Source organism: Symphalangus syndactylus, chromosome 5 (assembly GCF_028878055.3).
Source record: "Symphalangus syndactylus isolate Jambi chromosome 5, NHGRI_mSymSyn1-v2.1_pri, whole genome shotgun sequence".
Lineage (NCBI taxonomy): Eukaryota > Metazoa > Chordata > Mammalia > Primates > Hylobatidae > Symphalangus > Symphalangus syndactylus.
Genome location: NC_072427.2, coordinates 120,870,742 through 120,885,918, shown reverse-complemented (window position 1 = coordinate 120,885,918; position 15,177 = coordinate 120,870,742). Strand labels below are relative to the sequence as shown.

At 43.1% G+C, this 15,177-nt stretch overlaps 1 protein-coding gene across 2 annotated transcripts in view; it reads left to right on the top strand.

Moving 5' to 3' along the window:
* The first annotated feature begins 535 nt into the window (after positions 1–535).
* TMOD3 (tropomodulin 3) overlaps positions 536–15,177 on the top strand; it is an 87,061-nt gene continuing 72,419 nt past the window's right edge. The window contains exon 1 of one of the 2 annotated variants that reach the window (XM_055279160.2): positions 536–756. The gene's annotated coding sequence lies outside the window, so the exon portion shown is untranslated. The remainder of the gene's footprint in view (positions 757–15,177) is intronic. The other variant, XM_063640689.1, reaches the window with a different exon arrangement.

Genomic DNA, 15,177 nt, shown 5'->3' with positions numbered 1-15,177 from the left:
CCTCTTCTGTTTTTTCTCCCACTACAGCAGCCAGCCCCACCGCCTGGTGCAGAGCTTGAAGATGGAATGGGAAGATAGGATGGGCAGAAACTGCCCTGCAGTAGCTATATCATCCCTGGTTGCATACCTAAGAAAACCACTAAGGTCACCACACCCTGGAGGTGACATTCGCATGATTTATGCCTCTCTTGGGCTTTAGATTTGATTCCTTTACTTTGCTATAACTCTGTCATGACCAGTTTAAAGGCCCCAATGTCATGTCCTCGCATTAACAACCAAGGCTACAACGCAAGCCCTGCCGTGTGCGCTTCTTTACAAAAGGTCAAAGTAAAAAGGAAATCTATACCAAAGAGCCTCTGGATACTATTTCCAGCTTCGGGGAAGTCCATAGTAGGTACTTCCACGAGTAGAGAACATTGTCTTAGACTGGGATAAGGGTTGGTATTCGCAGTCCCCTTCCTGTGTTTTGCCCATTGTAAAGATCAGGGTCAGCGTTGAGCCTCGCCCTCCTTGCTAGAACTACAACTCCCAGGATGCACCGCGGCACGGGAGTGCGCACGCGCGTCGGAGGCGAAGGAGGAACGCGCCGCATCGACAGGGCGGTCGAGTGAGGGAGCTGCTGGCGGGTGGGTCAGGCAACTCCTTGGGAGGCCAACGCGGGCGGACCGGCGAGTGCTGGGAACCGAGCCTCGGCTGGCGGCCGGCAGTTTCCGTGGGTCTGTGAAGAGGTCAGCGGCCCCTGCGGGCGCCATTCAGGTAAGCCCAGCCCGGTGCTTTCCAGGAAGTCCGTCTGCGGGCGCGGGTAGGGAGTCGCACCGGCCATGGTGGCTGAGGAGGGAGAGGTTGCTGCCCGCCGGCCGCCCGACTCCGGGCTCCTTCCCGACGGGTCCGTCTCGGGGAGCAGGGGCGCGCGGGGGCTGCTTCTGCGCGAACGGCCCGGGCAGGGGAGGTGGGGCGCGCTGGGCGTCGCCCGCCGGTCGAGGCGCGCGAACCCGGCGTTCCCGGTGAATCACCCGCGGCCCGGGCGCCGGGGTTCGGGACCGGCCCCCTCCCCTCCGGCTGAGCCGCGGCCGAGCTGGCTCCCTGCGCCCCACCCGGCATCGCCGGGATACGATCGCCCCGAGATGGCACCGAGCCTCCTTCAAAGGCTTCGGCTTGTTGAAAGTTGGGCGGCGGAGTGGGGGAGCCAATACTTAGGGCACACCCTTTTTGTGATTGAAATGTGGCTGCCCTTGCGTTCACCGGTTTGATCTGTCTGCTGTTAGAATTAAGCTCCTAGCTCCCAGGCAGCACAGCTGGATCCGGCTGGGAAGTTTGTGTGTTAGTTTGTTTTTGAGGACGTGACTGGGTCGTTATATTTTTGCTTGCGGGGGGTGGTGTGTTTCCTCCGCAAGCCTGCATTCTGATTACAAACAGAAATGGGAAACAGCCAGTTTCTTTCTTTCTTTTTAATGTTTAGTTAAGAATCGCATTTCCAACTTGCCCTTGGCCTCTGTTAAAACCAAAAGTCATCTGGCAATGAACACTGCGGTAAAACTTACCCCAGGAGGCCATACTTCAACAGGAAATAAGCCTGTGGAGATTTAAGTTAGTTATGTGCAGCCTCCCTTGGTTTGTAACATTTTCATGCAGCTCATGTCTCCTCTCCTTTTCTGAGAAACCTTCAGATTAATTTTTTTGGCAGATTAAATTGATTAATTGGCCCGCCAAAAATATATTAGGCTTGGAAAAATAGCTTTGCCAAGGCTCATTTACTCTTGCTAGTTTCTTCTTCCTAGGCACCTGTTCACCTTTAAGAGTCAGCAATCATAATAGTTACAGTCCCCTTTCTTACACATTCCTATGAAAGGAACAAAACGAATTAAAATGTCCCAATATATTTTAATTCTTTGAGCTTTCTTTGCTTTTGCAACTCTGAGAAATTGTAGTTTGCTAATCTTTAAAATTAGATTGTTGGACCAGATGACCCCCAAGATTATTCCGCCCCTAAATCTCTGGTTTTTAAAAGTTCATTTATTTTGCTCATTCAGGAAACACTGGCGATATGAATTCCAAGTCCTGTGCTAGACATGAGAAAGAGCAAACATGAGTTCTTGAGAATGCTGTAGACCTACTGCTCAATTTTATTTATTTATTTATTTCTTTGAGACGGAGTCTCGCTCTGTCGCCCAGGCTGGAGTGCAGTGGCGCAATCTCGGCTCACTGCAAGCTCCGCCTCCCAGGTTCACGCCATTCTCCTGCCTCAGCCTCTCCGAGTAGCTGCGACTACAGGCGCCCGCCACCACGCCCGGCTAATTTTTTGTATTTTTAGTAGAGGCGGGGTTTCACCGTGGTCTGGATCTCCTGACCTCGTGATTCGCCCGCCTTGGCCTCCCAAGTGCTGGGATTACAAGCGTGAGCCACCGCGCCCGGCTTCAATTTTATTTAATCATATTTTTTATGACTAATTCCTAAATTTTGTGGTATATCCAATATGCCAACCTACATTGTGATTAATAACTTCATCTGAAGTTAAATAGGTACAGGTCAAATCCCAAAGAGTTTTCATGTCTTAATTACTGGCCCGTTGAAACAAAACAGGTTTGGTACAACAGAAAGGCCCTGAATGGTGGAGGGCAGTCTTTTCAAACTTTAGCATGCATAATTCATTCAGGATATTGTAGGTTTGAAGTAGAGTCCAAAGTCTATATGTCTGATAGGTGGTGCTGTCGGAGACCACACTTTGAATGTCAAGTGTGGGGAGGTAATTGTAGAGATATTTTCAGGTGTTTTTAATGGCAATTTAAATACTGATACTGATAACTGATATTAGATACATAATTGATGGCTTTTTCAACTCTCAGTTTTTTTAAATACTGTAATCCTATTAACTCTAACAAGAACAATTGTCTTCATAAGTTTTTCTCTTTCTTTCCTTTTCCTTTCTCTTTGCTAGTTTTTCTTTTTTCTCTTTGCTTTTTTTTCTCTCCTCCTCTTCCTTCCTTAACTGTTTTCATTCACATTAATTTGGCAATTCATGAATTCAAGTATGTGTCTTACCCCATTCTGTACAAAGCAGTGTTTCAGGCTCCTGGTGAATATGTATAAGACATGAGGCCAGGGCCGGGCCTGGTGGCTCACACCTGTAATCCTAGCACTTTGGGAGGCCAAGGTAGGAGGATTGCTTGAACCCAGGTGTTTGAAATCAGCCTGGGCAACATAGCAAGACCCTGTCTCTACACAATAAAATAAATTAGCCAGGTGTAGTGGTGATGCCTGTAGTCCTAGCTACTCGGGAGGCTGAGGCAGGAGGATTGCTTGAGCCCAGGAGTTTGAGGTTACAGTGAGAGACAATGATTGTGCCACTGCATTCCAGCCTGCGTGACAGAGTAAGACCCTGTCTCTCTAAAAAAAGAAAAAAAAATTTATATATAAATGACATGGTTCCTGTCTAGGACCTTATTCTCTTTGGGATTAGGCAGATGTATGTATAGTCCACAGCACTTGTAAGAGCCACCTGTAGGGAATAAAAACGTGGTAGATATTCAGGAGAGATCTTTTCCAGTTGCAGGAGTGGGGAACAACTAAAGTCAGTATTTTTTTCCATTCACTGGTCATCTCTTTCCCCAGGCTATACTGTCTATACTGTTGGAGTGTATGTGACATATCTACATAGAGTATAGTGCAATTCTGTACATTTATTTTATTTGGAACCTGAGATGAGCCAGATACGTGAACATAATTAGAACCGGATGTGGTGGCATGCTTCTGTAGTACCAGCCACTTGGGAGGCTGAGGCAGGAGTATCACTTGAGCCCAAAAGTTCCAGGACAGCCTGGGCAACATAGCAAGACCCTGTCTCAAAAACTAAAACAAAAGAAAAAATCAGTTATATCTGAGCAATATCATAGGGAGGATGAGAGGCTGTGGGGATAAAAATATACCTGGATAGAGGGAGGGAGAAAGATAAAGAGGATCCAGTAAACAGTAGAGGAAAAAAAGGCTTTTAGTAAGGTTTTCTGGTATCAGTCTGATGTATACTGATATTTAGGCTGTATTGTAGCCAGCAAACTATTCTTCACACTTTTCAGTTGCTCTTAAATTTAATATGCATGTTGTAGCTGGCAGACTATTCTTCATGCTTTTCAGTTGCTCTTAAATTTAATGTGCATGAGCTCTCTCAATTAGAATAGATGAGGAGGGCATTATTCTTCAGGCCGTATGGCTAAAGCACTATCATCCCTTGGTCATTGATAGTCCTTGCTGACATTCGATTTACATGCAGTTTTATGTCAGATCCTTTAAAATCACAAATATATGGAGAGAAAAATGGTATAGACAATAGAAAATTCTACTGGGCCTATAACTGGTCCATTAAGTGCTTATTTAAATTGTAAACAATCAAATTTAATTTGGTGTTTATAAAAAATTATGTATGTGAACATACATTCTTGTATCTATATGTGTCTGTAATCCATTAGCTTATTTACAATGATCAAAGAATGGAAGTGTGAATAAATCAGAATGGCACATGATTGAAAATGCTGTGTAACTGAACATGCATTTGTGTAGTCTTGAGGAATTTCATTTGAAACAAAATTGTTAGTCTATATCTTGAGGCACAATGCTACTTTGTATTTTTATTGATGTATAATTAACATTCAATAAAATGCACATAATATCCAGTTCAGGGAGTTCTGACAATTGTATGCACTGTAACTTCTACCAAAGCTTGTAATCCCAGCACTTTGGGAGGCCGAGGCAGGTGGATCACGAGGTCAGGAGATCGAGACCACGGTGAAACCCCGTCTCTACTAAAAATACAAAAAATTAGCCGGGCGTGGTGGCGGGCGCCTGTAGTCCCAGCTACTCGGAGAGGCTGAGGCAGGAGAATGGCGTGAACCCGGGAGGCGGAGCTTGCAGTGAGCGGAGAGCGCGCCACTGCACTCCAGCCTGGGCGAGAGAGCGAGACTCCGTCTCAAAAAAAAAAAAAAAAAAAAAAATCAGATAGAAAACATTTTTTTTAAGTCACCCTAGAAACTTCCCTCACCTACCTTCCTCCAAAGGCAATCACTTCCTGACTCCATAGATTTCTGACACCACAGAGTTTTTTTGACTGGTCTTGGACTTCACATAAATGGAGTCATACAGCATGTGCTTTTTTTGTGTTTGGCTTCTTTCATATAAGAAAGATTCATCTATGTTGTTGGCAAGTATCAGTGGTTTGTCCATTTAAGTTGTTGAATAGTATTCCATTGTACGAATATACCCCGATTTATATTTTCTCCTTGATGGATATTTGGAGTAAGGTTGTTATGAACATTCTTTTACAAGTTTCTTGATAAATACCTAGGAGCAGAGTTACTGAGTCATAGGGTATGTGTATGTTTAACTTTATTAAAAATCTGCCAAACAGTTCTCCAAAGTGGTTTATACTGAGTTCTACTTGCACCATATTTTTAGTATTGCCAATGTTTAGTGTTGTCAGCCTTTTCAATTTTAGTCACACTACAGGATGTACAGTTGTACCTCATTATGGTTTTAATTTACATTTTTCTGATGATTAAGAATGTTGAGTGCTTTATCATATGTTAATTGGCAATACAGTATCTTTTTTTGTGAATTGTTTCTTCAGGTCTTACCTAGTGTTTCATTGGGTCATCATCTTTTTATTGTTTGTAGGAGCTCTTTATATATTCAAGGTACAAGTTCTTTGTCACATATATAGATAGATGTGTTGACAGTTTTTTTTACACAGTCTATCCCTTGTCTACTTTCTCAATGATATTGTGATGAGCAGAAATTTTTAATTTTTATAAAGTCTGTTTTATCAATTTTTTGTATTATGGCTATTGTTTTTTGTCCCGACCAGTAAATTTTTACCAGTGCCCAGGATTACGAAGAAAGCTTTTTCTTCTAGAAACTTTATTTTTCTAAGTTTTTCATTTGGGTCTGTGATTGATCTCAAAGTAATTATTATTGTGTTATGATATAAGATAGGGGTTTGGGTTCATTTCCCCCCTATATAGATATCTAGTTGTTCCAGCAACATAGGTTTAAGAAAAACTTTCCTTTCTCGGCCAGGCACAGTGGCTCACACCTGTAATCCTAGCACTTTGGGAGACCAAGGCACGCAGATCATTTGAGCCCAGGAGTTTGAGACCAGTCTGGTCAACATGACAAAACCCCATTTCTACTAAAAATACAAAAATTAGCCGGAAGTACTGGCATGCACCTATAGTCCCAGCTACCTGGGGGCTGAGGCAGGAGGATCATCTGAGGGAGGTGGAGGCGCAGTGAGCTGTTATCGTGCCGCTGCACTCCAGCCTAAGTGACAGAGTAAGACCCTGTCTCAAGACAAAACAAAACACACCTCTTTTTTGTTTCTTTGTTTTTTTCCATAAGATTGACTTGGCATCTTAGCTGTCAGCTGAGCTACTTTGCATTTTAGTTGTGCTTATATTGTCAGTTTCTTAAGCACGGACCCTGACCTTAAAAATAAAATGTTTATGCTCCTCTTCCAGATTGGGACTTGACTGAGATTGATCCAGGGCTAGTTACCATGTATTTCCTGATGGAAGAATGTTAAGTATGAATTTGAATTTTAAATGGCTTTTCTGTGGGTCGAGTTAATGGAGACAACCTCATTTTAGAAGCAATTGCATCTTCCTTATAAAATAGGCAGATGTTTAGAATGAAGGAGATGTAAGCCCGGAGAGATCACCTAGGACTCGAACATAGCAAGCTATAGGGAGCTTAATATTTTCTTGTTTATTGGCTTGATCTAAATAGATGCAATTATATATAAGCCATGTGTTTTACTTTCCATCTTTTTCTGTTTTGTTTTGTTTTGAGACAAGGTCTCAATTTGTCACCCAGTTTGGAGTGCAGTAGTGTGATCTCGGCTCACTGCAGCCTCGACCTCCTGGGCTCAAGCAATCTATCAGCCTCAGCCTCCCAAGTATTAATAGCTGGGACTACAGGCATGCACCACCATACCTGGCTAATTTTTGTATATTTAGTAGAGATGGAGTTTCATCATGTTTCCCAGGCTGTCCTTGAACTCCAGAGCTCAAGCAGTCTGCTCACCTTGGCCTCCCAAAGTGCTGGGATTACAGGTGTGAGCCACCACACCCAGCCCTAGTTTCCATGTTTCTACTCCATTGTCTGTTCCAATCCTTTGTGATGCAATTTCTGAATTTGCCTTGGAACAATTTTTAGGGAGACAGTTTGGTTATTTTTTTCTTCTAAGTTTATGTGCTGATAATACAATAAGTTGATAACATTATTTTACAAACAATGTCACCCCAACCTCATTATTCTTATATAGCTATTTTTACTTTTCCTCATTTCTTTCCAGGCCTTATTCATCCTCATACATATTTTTATATGATGGTAATCATAGTGTGCATGTTGTTTTTTGTTCAGAGATTGAGTTATAACTAGTGAATGCTGTCTCCCTTAGGTAGATCACCCTTGTTAATAAAGACAAAGATTAGAGGTGGAGAGAAGACAACTGGGGACTTACCAGTGAGGAGTCTTGAATCCTAAAGCTTGACTAAAATAGAAGTAGAAAAAAGCTAAAATTTTCAAAGACAGGATTACCTTTCTGTGGAAATGCAGGACAACTTTGGTTTCTTTATTTATTCCTTCCCCCTTTCTGTAATATATAAGAGCTTTAGTGAGATATAATTCACACGCCATACAATTCACCCATTTAAAGTGTACAATTCAGTGGATTTTGGTACATTCAGAATTGCAGAACCATCACCACCATTTTAGAACACTTTCATCACACCAGAAATAAACCCCTTACCATTAGCAGTTACTACCTAATTCCTCCCAATTCCCCCCGGTCTCCCTCACCCAGCCCTAGGCAACCACTAATCTACTCTCTTAAGATTTGCCTATTCTGGACATCTCATATAAATTGAATCATATAATATGTCATATTTTGTGACTGGCTTCTTTCACCCTTATACCACTCTTAAGAGTTTGTTTTCACGCTTATAATCCCAGCACTTTGGGAGGCTGAGGCAGGTGGATCACGAGGTCAGGAGATCGAGACCATCCTGGCCAACATGGTGAAACCCCATTTCTACTAAAAATACAAAAATTAGCCAGGCATGTTGGCGCACACCTGTAGTCCCAGCTACCCGGGAGGCTGAGGCAGGAGAATCGCTTGAATCTGGGAGGTGGAGGTTGCAGTGAGCCGAGATCACGCCACTGCACTCCAGCCTGGTGACAGAGTGAGACTCTGTCTCAAAAAAAAAGAAAGAAAAATACTGAAATACAGTCAAGGTTCCTCCTCAGATGTGCACCCTTTTTGAGCTATAAAGATATCCACTCCCTCAGGTATATATGTTCAACACCTGCACCCACTCACTAAGGAAGGAACACAAACACATTAAGACAAACTTACAAACTAAGGCAACATATACAGTGATGATAACCCACTACAAATAAACAGTTTCATATCTGGGCATAACTAAGCATGAACATCATTATGAGTACATACAAGTGAACACAGTTCCTGAAGTGTCTGTGAGAAAGTGAATAAAAATATGGTAAACTAGAAGAAAATGAGGGCTGGGTGTTACATATATATATATATAGAGAGAGAGAGAGAGAGAGAGAGAGACTTGTAGATAAGAAGATTGTTGTATTTCCTTAACCATAGCATAGCAATTCTTTTGAGCAGGATATTATTAGTCATACTTATACAGTAGGGGATTTCCATCCATGTGGAAAATTACAACCAACAAAATATTTTCATTCCCTGGGTGTGGTGTTAAAACTTTGATGAGGAGTTAAGGAATATTCAGAGGAAGCCCCTCAAATGTATGAGTCTGGCTTATAGTCAGGCAGCCCTTACCCTGAGGCAAACATGACAAGACATGATACAACCGCCAAGATTTATTTTCATTCATGGTGGGCTATAATTAACCCAGGTAATACTCTTAGGGAACTATTCTTTTTTTTTTTTTTTTTTCTTTTTTCCTCTTTAATATGCCCACTTGAGTGCTAGACCAGCTGAGGAGTTGGGGGTCTAATTTCACTGGAAATACCAATAAATATGTGATGATTTCAAAGTCACGCCCACCCCCCTTTTGTTCTTCTCCTGTTGTCCCTAAGATTTACAGTTTCTTGGCGAAAAATTACAGAACCCTACACAGAAATGGACCAAGGCAGATGTGTAGGATTTCACCTCTGCAAGGCCTTCTGGGCAGGTGGGCTCTTCTGTTAGTCCTCAGCACACCCTCTATGCTTGCCTTTCCTCTGCCACTTTTCTTGAACCCCCATTATTATTCCTTGTCAACTCATCTCACTTTCTGCTTTCCTTAGACATTGGCCAGCATTCCAAGTGATACGGTGTGCCCTCCACCAGAGAATAGCTGGCACTGCTTTAAGCCCCTTAGCCTTCCCTCCTACCTCAGAAGAAACTGTTTCCTCTTTTCTTCTCCCACTGCCTGAATCTGGTCTAGCCCACAAGGGGAGCCTCTGCAGAAATGTTATTTGAACTGGCCCCTGAAAGATGTGAAAGGATTTGAACATGAGAAAGAGTGCAAAAGGACATTTCCTGTGTAATGAACGGTGTGATGTAAGGGCTGCAGGCAGAAGAGCGTGGAGGCGTACTTCTGTGTAACACAGAGTGTGTGAAGATCACTCCTTTCCCTTTACTTTTCTTCTTCTTGCCCTGGCTTCCCTCCCAGCTCCAACCTTTTTCAGCCTGTGCTTTGATCTCCTTGCTTAGTATATACTTCTCCACCCCTCTCTGTCTAGCTAATTCTGTCCCTCCCTGACTACCCACAGTGATCTCTGAATTTCTGTACACTAATAGCCAGTACCATTCTTTTGGCAGTTAATTATATATTTTCTTGAAAAAAAAAAAAAGCACTTTGTGTGCATGTCTGATTTTCCCAAATACAGTATATTAGTCAAGGTGTTTAGGTCTCAGGGAACACAAACCCACTTAAGCTATCTTGCTAGATGGTATGGTGGCAGAGCTGGGAGTTGTACTGCATTACTATTGTAAGGGCACTGAGGTCCCTGAAATGACCTACAGCTGGAACCCAGAGCAGACACTTTGAAAGTCTCTGTCCTCTCTCTGCTTGTAGGGCTCTCTTTGGCTTCTTTCTGTGCCTCTGCTCCATTTTAGGACATTAATTTTGATCATTACTGTGTAATTTATCTTGATTGCTGAGCTTTTTTGCACCCTATTAAATCTTGTGCCTGAGGCAGGTGCCTCCTTTCCTTCTTCCCTCTAGCCCCAGCCCTGCTTCATTCTCTTCCCTACAGACTGACCTTCTGTGCTTTCCCCTTGGCTTCAGCTTCAAGGTGACTGGCTTGTTATGATAGTGCCTCCAGACTTGGTGATACCTTATGTCTCAACTTGAGTTTTGTCTCCCAGCTTTCCAGATTTCTGGAGAAGAATTGAATTTGATCCGTCCTGGTTAGATTGAGAGTGGTGACCCCTGTACCAAACAGCTGTGAAAGATGGGGCATTGTTATGTTGTTTCTTTGGCTGTATATTTCACAGGGACTGGGGTAAGGGGTGGGTCCCCCCACACAAGGAGGTTTGGGGTTGTTCATCTCAAAACATGCTTATTTTGATGTCAGAAGGAAGTGACCATGCCTTCTCTTTTTTGGTATGTTTCCTGCATCTGGCAGATTGACAGCTAAGAAATAAGTGTATCTCTTTTTTTTTTTTTATTTTGTTTGAGACTGGGTCTCACTCTATTGTCTAGGCTGGAGTGCAGGTGCGATCATAGCTCCCTGCAACCTCCGCCTCCCAGGTTCAAGCAATCCTCCCACCTTAGCTCCCCAAGTAGCTGGAACTAAAGGCACGTGCCACCATGCCTGGCTGATTTTTTGTAGGTTTTTATAGAGATGGGGTCTCTTTATGTTGCCCAGACTAGTCTCACACTCCTGGGCTCAAGCAATCCTCCTGCCTCGGCCTCCCAAATTGCTGGGATTACAGAGGTGAGCCACCACACTCAGTCTTCTCTTATTTAGTGTCTGTTTATTCCTATGACTTACCATTTGACCATTAGGATTAACGTTTAGGTATAATAGTCAATTCAGAGCAATTTTTTTTTTCCGAGACAGGCTTTCGCTGTCATCCAGGCTGGAGTGCAGGTGTGATCATAGCTCACTGCAGCCTTGAACTCCTGAGCTCAAACGATCCTCCTGCCTTAGTCTCCCAAGTAGCTGGGACTACAATTTGTACACCAGCACACCTGGCTAATTTTTCTAGTGAGCAATATTTTTAATACTTAAAATGAATTACTAAAATTTGTGTTATCATTTGGAAATTTTCTAATTTTATAGCAGATTAAATATTTTTTAAACATTGCTTTTTGAAATTTGTTTCTCAGTTCAGAAAGAAAAGGGGAGTAGAATATTGATAATCAAAGAGTGACAATACAGTACAACTTTACTGACTCTGCTCCCAGCCCCATTAGGATATGATAAAACCAAGTTGTCACATCATTGATCTCAATGCTTACTGAGTCCCCTTATATTACTTTATTTTATGTTAACTTAGTGTCTACCATGTTGCAGGCATCATATTAGGAGCTGATAATGTAAAAATAGGTCCTTGCCCTCAAAGTGCTCACAGTCTATGGTGGAGATAGATGGTGGTCCGTCTCTGTCAAAGACATGGAGACTGATTATGGTCTGGTGAGATAAATGTTGATAAAAGTGTGGGCAAAGATAGAGGTGGCCAGCACCTCTCTTCTATTATTTTCTTTGTGTACATAGATCTCTCACTCTTCTATATTCTCTTTAGTCTCCAACTCTCTCATTCAGTCTCTGCACTTAATTGCTTATATTATGTGGATCAGAGTATGGTATGAATAATATCTCATTTACTTAACGTGAACTAATGAAGTGTTCCTTAAAAATGAAGACAATATTTAATGAAGATAATGACTATTAGCTAACATTGATCACATGCTCTGTATTAGGTACGTTCTAAGTGATGTATATATGTTATCCTCATTTAACAAATTAACGTATCAATCCCAGGAGATACTTACTCTTTTTTTTTTTTTTTTTTTTTTTTTTGAGATGGAGTCTCGCTCTGTCGCCCAGGCTGGAGTGCAGTGGTGCGATCTCGGCTTACTGCAAGGTCCACCTCCCAGGTTCATGCCATTCTCCTGCCTCAGCCTCCTGAGTAGCTGGGACTACAGGCACCTGCCACCACGCCCGGCTAATTTTTTGTATTTTTAGTAGAGACGGGGTTTCACCGTGGTCTCGAACTCCTGACCTCGTGATCTGCCCGCCTCGGCCTCCCAAAGTGCTGGGATTACAGGCGTGAGCCACCGTGCCCAGCTGAGATACTTACTCTTATTATTCTCATTTTACGGATGAGAAAACAGAGGGACAAAACAGTAGTTCAATATCTTGCCCAAGGTTATAAAGTTAGCAAGAAGTTGAAATCTTTTTTGTAAGTTATTTTAAATGTCATTTTTAAAATAAGATGTATTATAGTAATTGGAATCCCTGATGCTTAATTTAGCCAAAATGATGTGGGAAATATTGACTTTAGAATTCATTTTTTTGCATCATTTATTGTACCGTGCTATGGAATTGCCTTCTGAGATCGTTGACGTTTATAGGCTCTTAGAAACTGCATTAAATTGTCCCACACTTTTGTGTTTTGGTTACTTGGTAGCTTTTCCTTTTCTTTTATCTCCAGCTGTGGCTTTTTGCTATCACCTAATATCACTTAATTTGCTTCTGTTAATGTGTAGTGTCTAGTATTATAAAACTAAAAACATGGCAAAAATTGAGTATTTTTTAGAGGAAGTGTGATATTGTGTAAAACGTATGGCTTTTAGGGTCAGGTTCAAATCTCACATCCACTACTGAAAAGTATATACCCTTGAGCAGGCTCTTAGCCTTTCTGAGCTTCAGTTTCTTCATCTGTAAATTGGAGATAGAGCTATTTTGCAAGGTTATTATGAGGGGATGTGTATGATAAAGTGCCTGGCATATAACAGGTATACAAACAAAAATTGATTCCTTTCTTTTTCACTTCATTATAATATGATATGGGACATGATCCCTTTATTCTGAGAGACTAAAGTAAAAAATGAAAGAAATGTTTTGGTGGGTGGAGCCAAGATGGCCGAATAGGAACAGCTCCCGTCTCCAGCTCCCAGCCCCAGCGACACAGAAGACGGGTGATTTCTGCAATTCTGCTTGAGGTACCAGTTTCATTTCACTAGGGAGTGCCTAACAGTGGGTGCAGGACAGTCGGTGAAGCGCACTGTGCGCGAGCCGAAGCAGGGCGAGGCATTGCCTCACTCGGGAAGCGCAAGGGGTCAGGGAGTTCCCTTTCCTAGTCAAAGAAAGGGGAAACAGACGGCACCTGGAATATCGGGTCAGTCCCATCCTAATACTGCGCTTTTCCAACGGGCCTGGAAAACGGCACACTAGGAGATTGTGTCCCGCACCTGGCTCGGAGGGTCCTATGCCCACGGAGTCTCGCTGATTGCTAGCACAGCAGTCTGAGATCAAGCTGCAAGGCGGCAGCGAGGCTGGGGGAGGGGCGCCTGCCATTGCCCAGGCTTGCTTAGGTAAACAAAGCAGCCAGGAAGCTCGAACTGGGTGGAGCCCACCACAGCTCAAGGAGGCCTGCCTGCCTCTGTAGGCTCCACCTCTGGGGGCAGGGCACAGACAAACAAAAACTCAGCAAGAACCTCCACAGACTTAAATGTCCCTGTTTGACTGACAGCTTTGAAGAGAGTAGTGGTTCCCCCAGCATGCAGCTGGAGATCTGAGAACGGACAGACTGCCTCCTAAAGTGGGTCCCTCACCCCTGAGCAGCCTAACTGGGAGGCACCCCCCCAGTAGGGACAGACTGACACCTCATTCAACCGGGTACTCCTCTGAGACAAAACTTTCAGAGGAACTATCAGACAGCTGAATTTGTGGTCTCACGAAAATCCGCTGCTTTGCAGCCACCGCTGCTGACACCCAGCCAAACAGGGTCTGGAGTGGACCTCTAGTAAACTCCAACAGACCTGCAGCTGAGGGTCCTGTCTGGTAGAAGGAAAACTAACAAACAGAAAGGACATCCACACCAAAAACCCATCTGTACATCACCATCATCAAAGACAAAAAGTAGATAAAACCACAAAGATGGGGAAAAAACAGAGCACAAAAACTGGAAACTCTAAAAAACAGAGCACCTCTCGTCCTCCAAAAGAACGCAGTTCCTCACCAGCAACGGAACAAAGCTGGATGGAGGATGACTTTGATGAGTTGAGAGAAGAAGGCTTCAGACGATCAAACTACTCTGAGCTACGAGAGGAAATTCAAAACAATAGCAAAGAAGTTAAAAACTTTGAAAAAAAATTAGAAGAATGGATAACTAGAATAACCAATGGAGAGAAGGGCTTCAAGGAGCTGATGGAGCTGCAAGCCAAGTTTCGAGAACTACGCGAAGATTGCAGAAGCCTCAGTAGCAGATGCGATCAACTGGAAGAAAGGGTATCGCTGATGGAAGATGAAATGAATGAAATGAAGAGAGAAGGGAAGTTTAGAGAAAAAAGAATAAAAAGAAATGAACAAAGCCTCCAAGAAATTTGGGACTATGTGAAAAGACCAAACCTACGTCTGATTGGTGTACCTGAAAATGATGGGGAGAATGGAACCAAGTTGGAAAACACTCTGCAAGATATTATCCAGGAGAACTTCCCCAATCTAGCAAGGCAGGCCAGCATTCAGATTCAGGAAATACAGAGAACGCCACAAAGATACTCCTCGAGAAGGGCAACTCCAAGACACATAATTGTCAGATTCACCAAAGTTGAAATGAAGGAAAAAATGTTAAGGGCAGCCAGAGAGAAAGGTCGGGTTACCCACAAAGGGAAGCCCATCAGACTAACAGCTGATCTCTCAGCAGAAACTCTACAAGCCAGAAGAGAGTGGGGGCCGATATTCACCATTCTTAAAGAAAAGAATTTTCAACCCAGAATCTCCTATCCCGCCAAACTAAGCTTCATAAGTGAAGGAGAAATAAAATACTTTACAGACAAGCAAACGCTGAGTGATTTTGTTACCACCAGGCCTGCCCTAAAAGAGCTCCTGAAGGAAGCACTAAACATGGAAAGGAACAACCGGTACCAGCCACTGCAAAAACATGCTAAATTGGAAAGACCATCAAGGCTAGGAAGAAACTAT